General features: G+C 45.3%; 1 protein-coding gene across 5 annotated transcripts in view; it reads right to left on the bottom strand.

Moving 5' to 3' along the window:
* The window catches only part of col4a2 (collagen, type IV, alpha 2), a 56466-nt gene that overhangs the window by 38943 nt on the left and 1158 nt on the right, over positions 1-16365 (bottom strand). The gene's annotated exons all lie outside the window — the stretch shown is intronic.

Here is a 16365-nt window from a genome sequence, read left to right as displayed (position 1 = left end):
TCGCAAACAAAACAAATAATTTCCTCCCTGCAAATAAAGGCTGCGCACCAGCAAACGCTATCCACGGTAAAGCTACACCAAGCGCCCGTTTCCTGCCGCTGGTGCCAACTTCCTCTCCTCATGGAGACTTTCATCCGCCCTGTTCTCTCCTCTGCCTGCGCCCCCTGTTCTGTTGCCCGGTGCTGGTGCTGGTGCTGGTGCTGGCCCAGGCCAGGGGTGCACGGGGACCCCGCCTGCAGGGAGGATGGAGGCATACCACCTGCTTATTAACTGAGCTTTTAATGGGAGGGATGTGGGAGCAATGTGACCTTTCTGTGTGTGTGTGTGTGTCTGTGTGTGTGTGTCTGTGTGTGTCTGTGTGTGTATATGTGTGTATATGTGTGTGTGTGTGTGTGTGTGTGTGTATGTGTGTGAGTGAGTGAGTGAGTGTGTGTGTGTGTGTGTGTGTTGGACACACTCTAACAGTGACACACTCTACTGCAGCTTCATTGCAGGAGCGTAAACAGTTGCCTAATTAAATTAAGCACAAGCACATTTTACACCCACCCACACACACACACACACACACACACCTGTGAGGGTGCTTAGCAAGTAATCAATTTCCCCATTATCAATCACTGGAGAGAAATAATTATATATTTACATACTGTACTGTCACCAAATCAAAATCTTCAACATGTGAAAGCAGTGAGACACTCTGGATCCGAGTGATGGAGGATTCCAGACACACTACAAATCTTTCATTGTTTTACACACAGAGCCAGAAATAACTGGAATAAAGAGTTCCACTGGTACATCTTACAAAGATCTGAACAGCAGGATTAAACGGATATCAAACAGGAAATATCCAGTTGTCTGCACGAATGGCTCCTAAAATGAGGTCTGGTCTATGTATAAGTCTCGCGGTCACCCATTCCTGCAGTGCTGTTATTCTGGCCTGTTCCTCTGGACACAGCTGTTTCGAGAACGACCTGCTTCCGATCACAGCACTGCAACGGAACTGAGCTCAGGACTTTCTGCTGATACGCTCGGTGTTGTGTTGCGAGATCTAATCTTGTTTTAGTTTTAGCCCACAGATCTGCAGATTCTCTGACACTCTTCGGGTCTCCTGATCTAATAACTGACCTCGGACTGGGGCGTCTGAGCGGACCCCTGCCGCTAAACCCCCTCCGTGTGCTACACATCTGCAGCGAGGTTTTCCTCAAGCATGATGCTCTGTCTACATTCACCAGAAAGTTCTCTGTCTGGAGTTCCTTGTCACGTACGTGAGGATTTGGGGGCGTTCTCCCGTGTCTGCAGGAGAACCTGTTTGTCTCAGTAGTGGAGCTGTGCTGAAATTCTTCCACATTTAACAGTCTGCTTGATTATAGACTGATTGAATACGAGAAAACGCTAAATGTTTTGCGTGTTGCCTAGAAACACGTTTTATCACTGTGACTTAGATGAAGATCAGATCACGTTTAAGATCCGTTCATGCATAAATCCAGATAATTCCAAAGGCTTCCAAACGGTAAGAGGACACTATAAAAATATAGTGCCAACTCTTGAGTGATAAGATTCTTAGATATATAAGCTGTAGTAAGAAATTTAACACCAAACTCCTATATAATGTCAACACCTGTTTAAAGTCTTCTGCCTATAGTACATCTGAGACGATGGCGCTTACTGATTTAAAAGTGATGTATTCAGAAAAGCCTCCTTAAGACCCACAATGTTAACACACACTGGAGATCAAACATCTGTTATGGGAGCTCGGAGGCCCCCCCCCAGGAGAGCACGGGCGTGGACAATAAGGAGAAGCGAAGGGCGAATGGTTGTCCTTGTTCAGGGAGAAGGGGGTCTAAATGACCCCCATGAGTCTCAGGGACCACAGGCCTGAATCAGGGAGGACGAGACAGAGGCAGCGGGTGCGTGTTATGGCTGGCACGCCCTTCTGCGCCCGTGGGTTTTGCTGGGCCTTCGAGCACAAAAACAGATGTAGGCGGCCCAGCGGTCTGGGGGCCCAGGGCACGTGTACCTGAGTACAAAGGCGCAGGGCACAGGGCTAATCTCCGTCCCCGGGGGCGGAGCCTGAAGAGCGGGCGCGTGCCTGCAAGACCGCCGTCCAGACGTCACGCGCATCATCCTCAGTGCTTAAAATAAATATTTACTTTGAGCGGCCCTGTCCAGTAGGCTGGATGGCACTCAGCTAGCACACAAAATAACGACCATTATTACCCTGGGGCCCAAAACTTCTGTGCTGTATAGTTCATTTGCAATAATATTTAGAAAATAATAAACAATAAATCTAATAAAATAAATATTACATGTATATTAGGTTAATGTATAATATTAGGAACATCATAACTCCAGTAAACTGGATTTTATTAGACGTGTATTTTAGATATATAATTTAATAGATCTTATTATTTATTAGTTTATGTAAAGCCCCTCAGCTTATCTAAAGACAGCCATATTCACAGTTTCTCTGACAGTGCAAACTGCATAATATAGCACTAGTTAAAAACTTTATCATGACTTAGTGTCATGTTAGTAGCATCATAAATTTACATGGTATACAATTCATATTATGATGCAATAGGGAAGCAGATATATGTGTGCGCACGCAGACACACACACACACGTGCACACACAACTGAAAATATTTTTCTTGGCTGTGGTTGTGCAATTTCAGCCTTTCTTGTAACAACTGCAGATATCCTCCATTAAACAGGCTCATTATTGAGATAAGGTGAATTCCTCTGGGCCATTTTCTGCCAACATCTCCTGGAAACTGTATCAGTCTCTCATTTCTCATTCAAGTTTCTCAGCCGTCTCCACTGTAGCTGCTGTTTGGTAGCCTGCACTTTCTGTGACACTGCCACTCACTTCCGGATTTCTTATCCGGTTTAAGCAGTGCCAGGACCAGAGCAGCAATGAACACAGAAGGTAAATTCCTAAAGGGACTGCTGTTGCAGTGTGTCCATTAGAGCCCATGTATTCAACAGTGTCCTGGGTCCATCATTCATTTATTTACATTTATCAGCAAGTACAACTTGAGTAATTGAGGTTAAGGGTCTTGCTCAGGGGCCCAACAGTGGCAACTCGGCAGCAGGGGGGCTTGAACCAACAACCTTCTGATTACAACTCAAGTAAGCTAACCACTGAGCCGCCGCCACCACCCTTTCAGGGCTGCCACAGTACCTGTGTCTGTCAGTAGCTGTGTCTGTCAGTACCTGTGTCCACCTGTGCCTGTCAGTACCTGTGTCCACCTGTGCCTGTCAGTACCTGTGTCTGTGCCTGTGTCTGTCAGTACCTGTGTCCACCTGTGCCTGTCAGTACCTGTGTCTGTGCCTGTGTCTGTCAGTACCTGTGTCCACCGGTGTCTGTCAGTACCTGTGTCAACCGGTGTCTGTCAGTACCTGTGTCTGTCAGTACCTGTGTCTGTGCCTGTGTCCACCTGTGCCTGTGTCCACCTGTGCCTGTCAGTACCTGTGCCTGTGCCTGTGTCTGTCAGTACCTGTGTCCACCTGTGTCTGTCAGTACCTGTGTCCACCTGTGTCTGTCAGTACCTGTGTCTGTGCCTGTGTCTGTCAGTACCTGTGTCCACCTGTGTCTGTCAGTACCTGTGTCCACCTGTGTCTGTCAGTACCTGTGTCTGTGCCTGTGTCTGTCAGTACCTGTGTCACAGGTCTGTGTCTGTCAGTACCTGTGTCCACCGGTGTCTGTCAGTACCTGTGTCCACCGGTGTCTGTCAGTACCTGTGTCCACCGGTGTCTGTCAGTACCTGTGTCTGTCAGTACCTGTGTCTGTGCCTGTGTCCACCTGTGCCTGTCAGTACCTGTGCCTGTGTCTGTCAGTACCTGTGTCCACCTGTGCCTGTCAGTACCTGTGCCTGTGCCTGTGTCTGTCAGTACCTGTGTCCACCTGTGTCTGTCAGTACCTGTGCCTGTGCCTGTGTCTGTCAGTACCTGTGTCCACCGGTGTCTGTCAGTACCTGTGTCCACCGGTGTCTGTCAGTACCTGTGTCCACCGGTGTCTGTCAGTACCTGTGTCTGTCAGTACCTGTGTCTGTCAGTACCTGTGTCTGTGCCTGTGTCCACCTGTGCCTGTCAGTACCTGTGCCTGTGTCTGTCAGTACCTGTGTCCACCTGTGTCTGTCAGTACCTGTGTCTGTGCCTGTCTGTCAGTACCTGTGTCCACCTGTGTCTGTCAGTACCTGTGTCTGTGCCTGTGTCTGTCAGTACCTGTGTCAACCGGTGTCTGTCAGTACCTGTGTCCACCTGTGTCTGTCAGTACCTGTGTCCACCTGTGTCTGTCAGTACCTGTGTCTGTGCCTGTGTCTGTCAGTACCTGTGTCCACCTGTGTCTGTCAGTACCTGCGTCTGTGCCTGTGTCTGTCAGTACCTGTGTCTGGGCTCTGTACATATGCAGCGATGATCTGAGAAGCTGGAAAATGAAGAGTTCTTATGTTTTACACAGGCTAAAATCAAAATGGACTGGGTAGACAGACCAGAGAGTGAGTGAGGGAGGGAGGGGGAGAGAGAGACAGAGAGAGAGAGCAAGAGAGAGAGAGAGAGAGAGAGAGAGAGAAGTGTTTAGGAAGGGATATTCTTTTAGCCCCTTCCTGTGTGCAGCTGTAGGTTAGTATGCAGGAAGTACCGCTTTCATTCGCAGTTCCCATGGGAAGATTCTGGAAAACTTCCCCCTTCCAATGTCAGAAGCATGGCAACACTCCAAGCCACATGCATGCATGCGTGGGCCATGAAGAAAGAACAAACAGTGCAGAAACGGGTGTGCTACACACAAACATGAAGCGCACCGTCCACAGACAGCACAAAGTATTCTGGATATTAGCGGAGTACGAGATGAGTTCTTTACTAAGACAGGGACCTCTTCTGCTATGAAGGCAGAAGCTAATCTCATACAAAAAGCCCATTCCAACAGTCAGAACCAGAGCAGCTCAGAGAAGGAAAGCGCCGTGTTCAAGACTAACGTTCTGGAATCGGTCCCATGTCAACAACGCAGACCCAAACCCCCTGAGAAGCCATGCACAGCTGCACCTCTCCATACTAAATCACTTCTCAGTCAAGAAAAACTGAACTCCAGCTCACAACAGAAACAGTTACCAGAGGTCCACAGTCGTAATCAGCACTTCCTGCTCTTGACATTGCTAAATGAACCAAGAGACCTTATGCTAGTGAACTACCTGCTTCCTTAGACATAAAAAAATTCCAAAACACCACTACCTCCATCTGTCTTTCCTGCAATCTGTTTTTGATACACGGTCACCTGGGTAATGAATTACGCAAGCCTCTCCTTCTAGGAGATGATGAACTGGTGTGAGAACTTTAGGAGATGACGCTGTCTACGGTGAGATGAGGGTATATTCATGTAACAGCAATCTGGGAGCGACTTGGGAGCTCGTGACTATACATGTGTGTGTGTGTGTGTGTGTGTGTGTGTGTGTGTGTGTGTGCAGTGGTATAACTGTGATGCTATGGGCCCTGGTGGAGAAAGAGTCGTGTTACAGTGATGGAATTTGGTTATTTGTTATGTCATGTCTCAGTTAGGTTTAGAGAACGCAGCTAACAAGCTACAGTGGGGCACTCAGGTGGTGTCAGGGTGGGGCACTCACTCAGGTGGCGTTAGGGTGGAGCACTCACTCGCTTGGAGAGTCGGGGCGGAACAGCTTAGGTGCAGGTGACCTCTATTTAACCATCAGGCTGACATAGTGGTGTCCTGATCTGTCTCCAGTAGTCCCGCCTCAGAGTCAGACCCAGCAGAAGTAGGGTATATGATGCATCGCCCTATCTTAGCTAAGACTGCGGTCCAAATAAACACCTGTATATTGATTTGCTGTCTGACACCATCTTCAGGATCGTGTGGTGGAGATAAACACTCCCCACATGGTTATTCATTATAGTCACCTTCTAATCATTAGTGTCACTGCACAGTGGGCGTGGTCTCTGAGTGACAGACCACGCTCCACCCACACATCTCTGACCACTCTCCACCCACACATCTCCGACCATGCTCCACCCACACATCTCCACACACCCATCTCTGACCACTCTCCACCCACACACACACATCTCTGACCACTTTCCACCCACATACACACACCTCTGACCACTCTCCACCCACATACACACACCTCTGACCACTCTCCACCCACACATCTCTGACCACTCTCCACCCACATACACACACCTCTGACCACTCTCCACCCACACATCTCTGACCACTCTCCATCCACATACACACACCTCTGACCACTCTCCACCCACATACACACACCTCTGACCACGCTCCACCCACACATCTCTGACCACTCTCCACCCACACATCTCCGACCATGCTCCACCCACACATCTCCACACACCCATCTCTGACCACTCTCCACCCACACACATACACACATCTCTGACCACTCTCCACCCACACACACACACACATCTCTGACCACTCTCCACCCACACACACACACACACACATCTCTGACCACTCTCCACCCACACACACACACACATCTCTGACCACTCTCCACCCACACACACACACACACATCTCTGACCACTCTCCACCCAGACACACACACACATCTCTGACCACTCTCCACCCACACACACATACACACACATCTCTGACCACTCTCCACCCACACACACACATCTCTGACCACTTTCCACCCACATACACACACCTCTGACTACTCTCCACCCACATACACACACCTCTGACCACTCTCCACCCACACATCTCTGACCACTCTCCACCCACACATCTCTGACCACTCTCCACCCACATACACACACCTCTGACCACTCTCCACCCACACATCTCTGACCACTCTCCATCCACATACACACACCTCTGACCACTCTCCACCCACATACACACACCTCTGACCACGCTCCACCCACACATCTCTGACCACTCTCCATCCACATACACACACCTCTGACTACTCTCCACCCACATACACACACCTCTGACCACTCTCCACCCACCCACACATCTCTGACCATGCGCTACCCACACACACACACACACACACACACCTCTCTGACCACTCTCCACCCACACACACACACATCTCTGACCATGCGCTACCCACACACACACACACACACACATCTCTGCCAGTGTTGTATACAGAGACCAGTATATGATGGAGTGAGAGTCTGTTGCTTCTGTGAGGCTCAGTAGTGGTTAAATGTTGAATGTTGACTTGGAGGTGGTCTGTCCCTGCATCTGGTGTCCAAGACAACTAGGAAAACATCACAGAGCAGACAGAGACGACCCTTGAGTCTTGGTATGTGTAGCAGTGGACTCTCATCTAAAAGACATGATCTACCTTCCTACTTCAAGCAGGCTGTAGGACCAACACTGCACATGGGGAGATGGCTGTAGATGAAGAGAAGGATAGAGAGAGAGAGAGAGAGAGAAAGAGAGACAGAACTGGACCCCTGACCTCAGCAAAACCTGACGAGGAAACAAGCTGTACAAGCAAACGGGGAGATGTTGGCACAGCCTTGGAAACTGGGCGGAGTCTTCACACCCCTTTACAAGAGCAAACTCCTTCACATCACAACTGTGCGTTACTGTAAACTGCATTAGCCACATCTGCAGATTTAAAAAACGTTTCCTGAGATGTGGTTAAGGTTGGGAGTATTCCATCTCAGTCTAATCCCAATTTATTCTCTCTGCAGTCAGCATACTGAGGACACACCGTAGGACAATACAATATAACTGAGTTCCTAAAAGTCTGAAAACCTTCAGCTTTAAACAGATTATCCAGTTTGTGCATTCAAAATATGGGACGATGTCTTTTGGATACAACTTTGAATGGCTTTGGTCATAAAATACACCTGGAGGTCCTTGGAATAGAGACAAACTGAAACAAATTCTACCATGAACATCTGATATAGTTTTGCCTGTAACTATAATCACAATGTGACAGTTACAATCCACTAATATGAAGTGAGTGAGAGAGCGAGAGAGAGAGAGAGAAAATCCAGTCACAGATAGAAATAACGACAATATATGATCAAAACAAAGAAGGTGTAGAAAGATGTAGATGTGCGGCTATTTGTTGAAAACAACAGGGACGTCTCTTCTCGGAACCCCATGTCCTGGGACTGGGGTTCCTGTGCTTGCTTGCCTCTTTTTCCAAAGTTCGGAGCCAGAGCATACGGAAGCAATCAGTGAAACTGATGGACAAACAACAGCTAACAACTAAAAGTAATTTGTTGCTGGCACCAAAACTGTGTGTCACATCAACATATGAGCCGAACCACTGTGGACAATGTTACAGGATGACCGTCAGAACCACTGGTCCACTTTTACCGTTCTGCTCCCCTAAGAACCGAGAGTGTGCGGGGGTAGAGTGTGTCTCCCCCAGTGGCGAGAGTGTGTGGGGGTGACAGCGGTTAACGTATGCCAACGTCCAGCACTGGATGGCAGCACCCGGGCTGAGCCCGCCCACTTTAACGGCTATGACCTATGAGGTGAAAGTAAGTGCATATTAATTACATCAGCAGGCACCCATGAGAGTGGAAACCCCAGCACACATACGCGAGCTGGACATGTGTGTGTGTTTAACATCACTGAGGGGGTGTGTGTGGTAGGCATGTGGACATATCAAATCACTCGTCATGCCATGACAGCACAGGGTCTAATGCTAATTTTGGCATAGAGTTTTTTTAGAAAACGTCTCTGAATCTTGAGATATATTTGGTTAAAAATCAAAAACTGACGCATTGCCTGGAGGTAGATTGAAGCAGGCCGTGTTTCTTATCCACCTTGTTTATTTCGGCCTTGTTTATTATGTTGACTTAAGGCCAGTGAACATTTGAGGGAAAACACTACGTGTGGGGTTTATATAAGGAACTGATCCTAAAGATAAGGCCCTTTTGGTCTGTCCCCGTTTCCTGATCCTGTGTATTTCTATGAGGTGATCTGGTGAACACGTTAGTTTACTATTATAAAAGAAGGATGGTTAGGATCAAAGAAAGAAGGAGAGAGAGAGAGAGAGAAAGCAAGACAGGGACAGGTACAAGCAATAGAAGGACAAAAGACTGTAAATATTCAAAACTGAGTAATATGCAAAGCATTAATCTTCTGTTTAAACAATTAATTGATTAAACATTCATTTAGAGCTTGTGTCTCCAATTTCCAGCTGTCAGAAAAATAATCCGGCTCATTTCAGGATGGAAGATCTGAATGTAAACGTGCCAAACTCATTGTTCTCTTCTCTCCTGTAAGTGTGTAGTACCTGCTACAAGAACCTCTGAAGAAAAGTTATTTATCTACACTACTTTGCCTTCATATGTTTTGCTTTAGCTAAGGGACACCACAACTGCATAGATAGATGTCGCAGTGAAATGTCAATAAACAACTGTCATTTATTTGTTATAGAATCAATACCACAATGTTAGCAAAGTGCCATTATCAAAAGACCTAGTCATATCAAAAATGACAAAGTAACACCAGGTACATGAGATCATATAAACACTTCAGTTTCAACTCAAACAAACCAAAAAGGGATGTGGGTGTGAGAGAATGAGGATGAGAGTGTGTTTGACAGGACATATGTGTATGTGTGTGCGTGTGTGTGTGTGTACGTGTTCTGCCCCGGCAGGCAGACACGTCGTACCAAACAAGGGGTCATGCAGAGGTTGCAGGGTCACATGTGACATGGACATCCAACACTTGCTGAACACCACGAAGCTGTTCTGAGATCAGAACTCAGTAAAAGAGCATACATGTACACGTCTCCAACCCATTAAAGCAAAAAGTGGCAATTAAACAAACATAACTGACAATCAGGCAATCAGACATGAAAGTGCAACGAGGAGCTTCTCTGCCATGGTCGTCTCACCTGAATGACTTCACTTCCTCCTCCACTTCCTCCAGTGCAACACAATGGATCTTCCCCCTATTGTGCTATTAGGGGGATTATTTTGGCACACGGTATGGCAGCCATTTTCCTGCCTTTATCACACACAGACATCTCTGTCCTTCAATCAACGCCTTTCCGGCCATACTAATCCGGCGGGGGGGGGGGCACACGCCCGCTCTTACGTAAAAGTACAGGGATCACCTGACCACACCCAGCAGAGACTGGAGGGGTTTTACACAGAGGATGCACACTCATAGCAGAATCTAACGCATGATGCACACACTCACACACACACGCACGCACACACGCACACGCACACTCACACACACACACACACACACACACACACACACTCGCACAGACAGACACACACACACACACACGCACACACACAGACACACACGCACACACACAGACACACACATACACACACAGACACGCACACACACACACGCGCACAGACACACACACACACACGCACACACACAGACACACAGACACACACATACACACACAGACACACACACAAACACACACACACGCAGGTCTCATACTAAAACTCTTTAATAGCGATCTACTTGAGATTGTCGTTTGCTAAAAACACACGTCCAGGGGATAGAACGTGACGCTACCGTCATGCAAGCGTGCTCCCTTTCCACGGCCAGGCCTTTGTCCCATTGTTCAGTCTGCCTGGGTTTCCCCTCCGCCGAGTTTCTAATCCGAGGACCTCACGAGGAGTCAACAATCCGCCCCCAGCACGGGAAAAGGCCATCTTGAATTCTGCTTCTTGAGTTCCCTCACAGTTCCAAACTGTCCGATGTGTCTCCCATAATGCCAAATGTACAAACATTTGGGAACAGCACCACGGCCACAGACGTGGTGTAATTCAACAAGTGGTTTAACTTAAAGCACATTATATTCCAAACCCAGCTGTTATACACATAAAAACACAGGAAACAGAATTCAGCACGTTGGCTAAAGGGCACATATACACTGATAAGGCCATTGAAAGGATTTAATCCCATCCGCCGCTTTGATACTGCAACACAGCCGTGCAGGTTTACGGCAGGACTAATGGTTCCACGCTCCTAGCTGACTTAGCCAGCCCAGACCAATGTTAACTCTCAAGTTATTGTTTCTGGCACTTCTCTTTTTTGCTATGCTAATGTAACACGACTGGACCAAAATGTTTCATTCTGCTGTCTGTGGTTACAAATGCTTAGTTGTCTGTTGGAATTTCAATTTGTCATGGAGGAGTCGGTAATTTCATGAAGGAATTTCCTGGTGTTAAGAAGGTCAATTCCTAACTAATTAGGATGATGTTACTGAGCCTTGAGCCGTCTCAGTTGCCATGGCTACTCCCACCACCCCCTGATGTCCCTCCTGTAGCCCAGCACACCTCCTCCCCAGCCAACTACGTCTCCGTTGCCCTTCATGGACGTTCTCTTGTGGGTTGCGTCTCGGGACACGTGCACACTGTCAGGACAAGACTAGGACCTCTAGACAGTTGGACTAGACATAATTACTTAATTTTTCATTTTTTAAATGTATTTTTCTCTCAAAATTGTCATTATTGTGGTGTCTGTCGTCACTCAGAGGAGGATGGCGCCCCGCCCTTTGAGTCTTGGTTCCTCTCGAGGTTTCTTCCTCGTGCTCTAGGGAGTTTTTCCTCGCCACTGTCGCCCCTGGCTCGCTCACTGGGGGCTTGGACGTGGACATTGGTAAAGTGACATCATCTGTTGTAAAAAGCGCTATAGAAATACATTTTGATTTGTTTTGATTGATTCAGTTAGGACTAAAACAGCTGGCTAACTTGGTAGGCCTTAAAAGAAACTTCTATTCTTAATTGCTATTAGCACTATGCATAAGCTTGTGTCTGAACAAAGGTTTAATGTACAACAATTTAGATACTTTATGCTGTAAATGGACAAATATAATAAAAAAATAAACATAAATACATGGCCAAAAGTATTTATATTAACAGTGGACAGAACATTTACGAACTGTCTGCTAGTGTAGAGTGAGGGTGAGAATTTGGGGACTCTAATAACAGCAAATACCCAAAGAGATTAATCAAATGCCCAAAGAGAATACCCAAATACCCAAAAACATTACACAAAAAGATCAATCAGCACATATCATCATAAATTACTTATTTGATCAAAGCCACAACTAGAGATGTTATGGATATCTGAGAATTCAACAGTCAAGTATTAAGAAAAAATAATGACAACAGTTAAGTGGGATTTTCAATAGCTTGACAAAACAAAACAAAATTCTTTAGTGTGACTCACATGCTGGATGAGAAATGGCCTGATCATAGAATTAAAACAGACTTTTTGACTGCTGTTTCTTCCATTGCATTTATGCATGGTAGAATTTGTGTCTGAACTGAAAGTTACCACCACACGGTTACGGGTTACAGACTTTTGTGATGCCCTGGGAAATCACAGAAAATGATTCTGTGAAAACATGGGATGAATTTTCTTACTCTGATCATCATAATCCCCATTAGACTAAGAAAATGCACAAATCCCACAGTGCACTAGGATTACAAATGGACTTTATATTTGTCATTTACACCAGATCCTTCTTTCATATGAGGACACCAATTTGGGACTCACAATTAGTGTTATACTAATGCAACCAACGTCTGCATGTCCCACCCTCCTACCAGAGATTATACGGATACTCCAAAAGAAAATCTGCAGTAAAACAAAGTCTTAATGTCATAAATAAATACCAAATTCATTAAGCAAACTAAACTTTGATATTCTGTTTAACCATGTTCACGTAAATATTTGGTGTGCTGAAGAGGCTCTGTTTATAGCAGCTGCTGCTCGTATGAGGATGTGCAGTGTTGTGGAATGATGGTTGTCATTGTCACGGTTGTCATGGCAGCACAGCCATGAGGCTGACATCAGAGCGGTTCAGGCTGAGATAAAACCTGTCCAATTACTTCTCCTCTAAAGCGACAACTATCTTGTCATGGACTGGAGGGAGCCGACATTGGCTTCCCTTACGCTGCGTCTCTAGCTGCATGAAAATGTAAAAGAAACAGTCTTCTACTACACTCATGGATCTTAAGATCAAAACAGAAGGTCTTTGATGACCTTCTACAGCTTCTGTTTTGGATGCTAAGATGACCACAGTCAGACCACAGACCACAAGTCATTGGCAAAAGGAATTATTTCCCTGCACTCTCGACTCCGCTGACTAGCTGCTGGTAGTGTGAGGTTATTAGACACAGAGATGAATGGGGATGAGGAACAACACACATCCTCATCTGGAAAACATCTATGAAAAGTGTGACTCAATGTTCCTCAGGGTCTTCATTTCTCATGAATCTTCATACTGTGTTGACTCCCATACAACTGCTACTAAAAAGCCACTGCAAATGTAATCTGAAGTGTCTGTCAAATGGATTGTGTGACAAATCTGATGTCAGATGTCTGATGCCAGTGCATACCTCTACGCTAAAGACCCTTCTGGGTAATCAAGTATTTACAGACAGATCAGGATACAGGCTGGCTGTCAAGATGAAGGCAAAACAAATGACCAGGAAACTGTTTACAGCTCGGATCTTAGTAAGCATTGTTAAGAGTTACACATCGTCACATTCCTAAAATAATGGCCTAAGTCATTTTTTGACCAATATGATTTTTTTGCCTAGATCACCTCCTCACCATGCTGGCCACCTCTGATAAAATCACCTAGGTCCTCAGTTTAACAGATCATGTGATTCTACCCCTGTAATATAATAGCCTATGTCAAGAGTGTGACTTGGGAAATTTTATTTTGCCCAAGTCAAAAGACAATATGACGTAAGCAATTTTAGATGCTTTTCAAATTAGCAGCTGCTCTAAAAAGGACAAAACTCTACCTAGCCCATGAAGTTATTTCCAGGACTCAGGACTCATCCCCTATTGGTAAGTGATGACGTTTCCTATAAGATTAATAATACTCTAAATATTATAAATCTTTTATTCATTCTCTTTAGCCAGTATTTTAGTTAGTAAACTAGATAAATCCATGAAGCATTTAGCAAAGAATAGAAAGTCTCCAGAATCTGTGGCTGTGACACGTGATAGGCTTTCTGTTAACACTTTCTTTTCTGCATTTCATGCACAGTAATAATATTTCTTTCCACATTAAATTTTATAAATCTTGAACGAAGTATTAGTAATTCTAAATAAATAATTACTCAAATAATTTGAGCAGTATTACAGTACACCTGTTTTTACAGCTTGCATATTCTTGATATAGCTTAACAGCAAATGATTTTTATTTATTAATTTTTTTAGGAGAACTACTGGACACTGATCATGCCTCTTCCATGGAAGATGACGATGAGACTGTCATGGAAGGGATGAGGCAGCATGGACCAGGCCAAGAGTCTGTTTCAGATGGAGTAGAAAATGCCTTAAAGACTGCTATTGATATGGTTTAGAATACCAAGCAGACAAATCCACAACATGAAGAGGACGTATCTGATGACGATGACGCCATCCAGGATCCAGATTATACCCCATGCTGTGCTGAGTCCTCTGCGCCTCACCATGGTGGCAACTTCTCTAGAACAGGAGAATGTTGATTTAAATTCAGCCAAAAGGAAAAGAAATAATTGGCTTAGTCTGGGAACATGGAAGCAAAATGAATCCAAGGAGAAACACCTCAAAGGAACGTCTTACAGGAGCAAAGGTGGGAAAGAAATAAGTGCCGAGACTTTGGGAGCTCCCTGCACCTCAAAATTCTGTCAGCGAGCCTCAACTCGAGACTGCCAAGCCATTAGAGAAGAGCAGCGGCAGTACATGTTTCAGAGGTTTTGGACAATGAACACCTGGGAAGAACGTTGATTATATGTTACAAGAATGGTCACAAAGGTTACCACAAAGCAAAAGAAAGTTGCTGAGGGATCCAGACGCAGTTCTTCATTGTCCTACCAACTAAAGATCCAGGATGGAAGGAGTATTAGAGTGTGTTAGGCACTGTTTTCCTCTGCTCTTGGTCTCCTTGAAAGAACCATTACACACTGGCTGAACAAACACTCCATCCTACATGAAGATCAAGCAGCAGCACCATCTAAATCTGGACCTCAGAGAGGCAAGCATGAAGAGCTTTAAACTGATGTCAAGGACTGGTTGAGGGACCTGCCAACTGTTGATTCACACTACTGCAGAAGCACAGAGACCTACAAACACAAGACGTTCCTTCACCCAGGCACAACCATCTCCCAACTGCATCGGGAACATCAACAGACAGCTGCAACTGCTGGAGTGAGAGCCATTGGAATACGATATTTCACAGATGTGGTCCATGAAGAGAATTATTCTGTATCCATTCCACGAAAAGATCAGTGTGATATTTGTGTTTCATTCAAGCGTGGAAATATCAGTATGACTGACTATGATACCCATGTGACCCAGAAAGATGAAGCAAGGCAAGAGAAATCCCGTGACAAAGGTTCTGCGAATAAGGAGGACCTGCAAGCTATGCTGCTGTGTCCAAAGACCCAAGCCAGCAGCCTGCAGCACAAAACATTCTGTGAGCTTGCAAGGAAATGTGGGGTAGTAATAACAGAAATACCTTGTTGCAGGGCACACACAAATGGAGTGTGACAGCATGCATAGTATTATTGAACGCAAACTAGTTACTGATATCTTCACCCTGAGAGATTACCTGATCATACTCCAGACTGCTAGAATCAGGCCATCACCGTACCATGTGAAAATGCTCAGACATGACGAGTTCCTGAAACTGAATGCATCTTACTTTATTAGCATCACACCAGGCAAAAAAAACCTGGAGATTCAACTGTGCATGATTTGCGGGATCTTCAATTTAGCAGTGAAGGCAAGGTTAAGATGTCCTTCTCTGAAGAAATGTGGGAAGACCTGCCACAGAGGATACAGGTACCAAATGAGCCAATAGCATGGATTAGAATGTTTCCATGTGCTCTACAATCAAGGAGAGAAAGTTCCAGGACCTCCAGGCAATGAAACACATAATGCCCAGTAAGTGTCATCACTTCTTTGACAGTTTGCCACATTAAAAGGCATCAGTCAAGAACCCAGCAATGAAAAGCTTGAAGAAGAAGTGATAAGATGCTCATGTTTCCTCAGCATTATGCTTAGTCAGTTCGTTAGTTACTCTTCATTGTTCACAAAGTTGAAAGTTTAAAATTGCTTAAGTCACAAAGGAATGTTCAGGAATTTGCCCAAGTTATTTATTTCCCTTATGTTGCACAACTGACAGACATTCTTATAAGTATGTCAAAGGTCATCCATTGTTATACCAATTTCAGTGAAAGAATGAATAAATATCTTATTTTCTATATTTTGTTCAGTTTTTTGTGTTTCCTGAAAAACCTGAAAAAATGACATTTTAGGAAGGTGTCGACATGCTACCTCTTGGGAGAAAAACAGGGAATCTTCTTAAGGAAAGAGACAGCGCAAATAAAATTATCTGCTCATTAACTT

The sequence above is a fragment of the Electrophorus electricus genome, chromosome 9 (genome assembly GCF_041902795.1).
Source record: "Electrophorus electricus isolate QZ-2024a chromosome 9, ASM4190279v1, whole genome shotgun sequence".
Classification (NCBI taxonomy): Eukaryota; Metazoa; Chordata; class Actinopteri; order Gymnotiformes; family Gymnotidae; genus Electrophorus; species Electrophorus electricus.
Note: the sequence above shows the minus strand (reverse complement) of the source record. Positions and strands in the feature narration are given on the sequence as shown.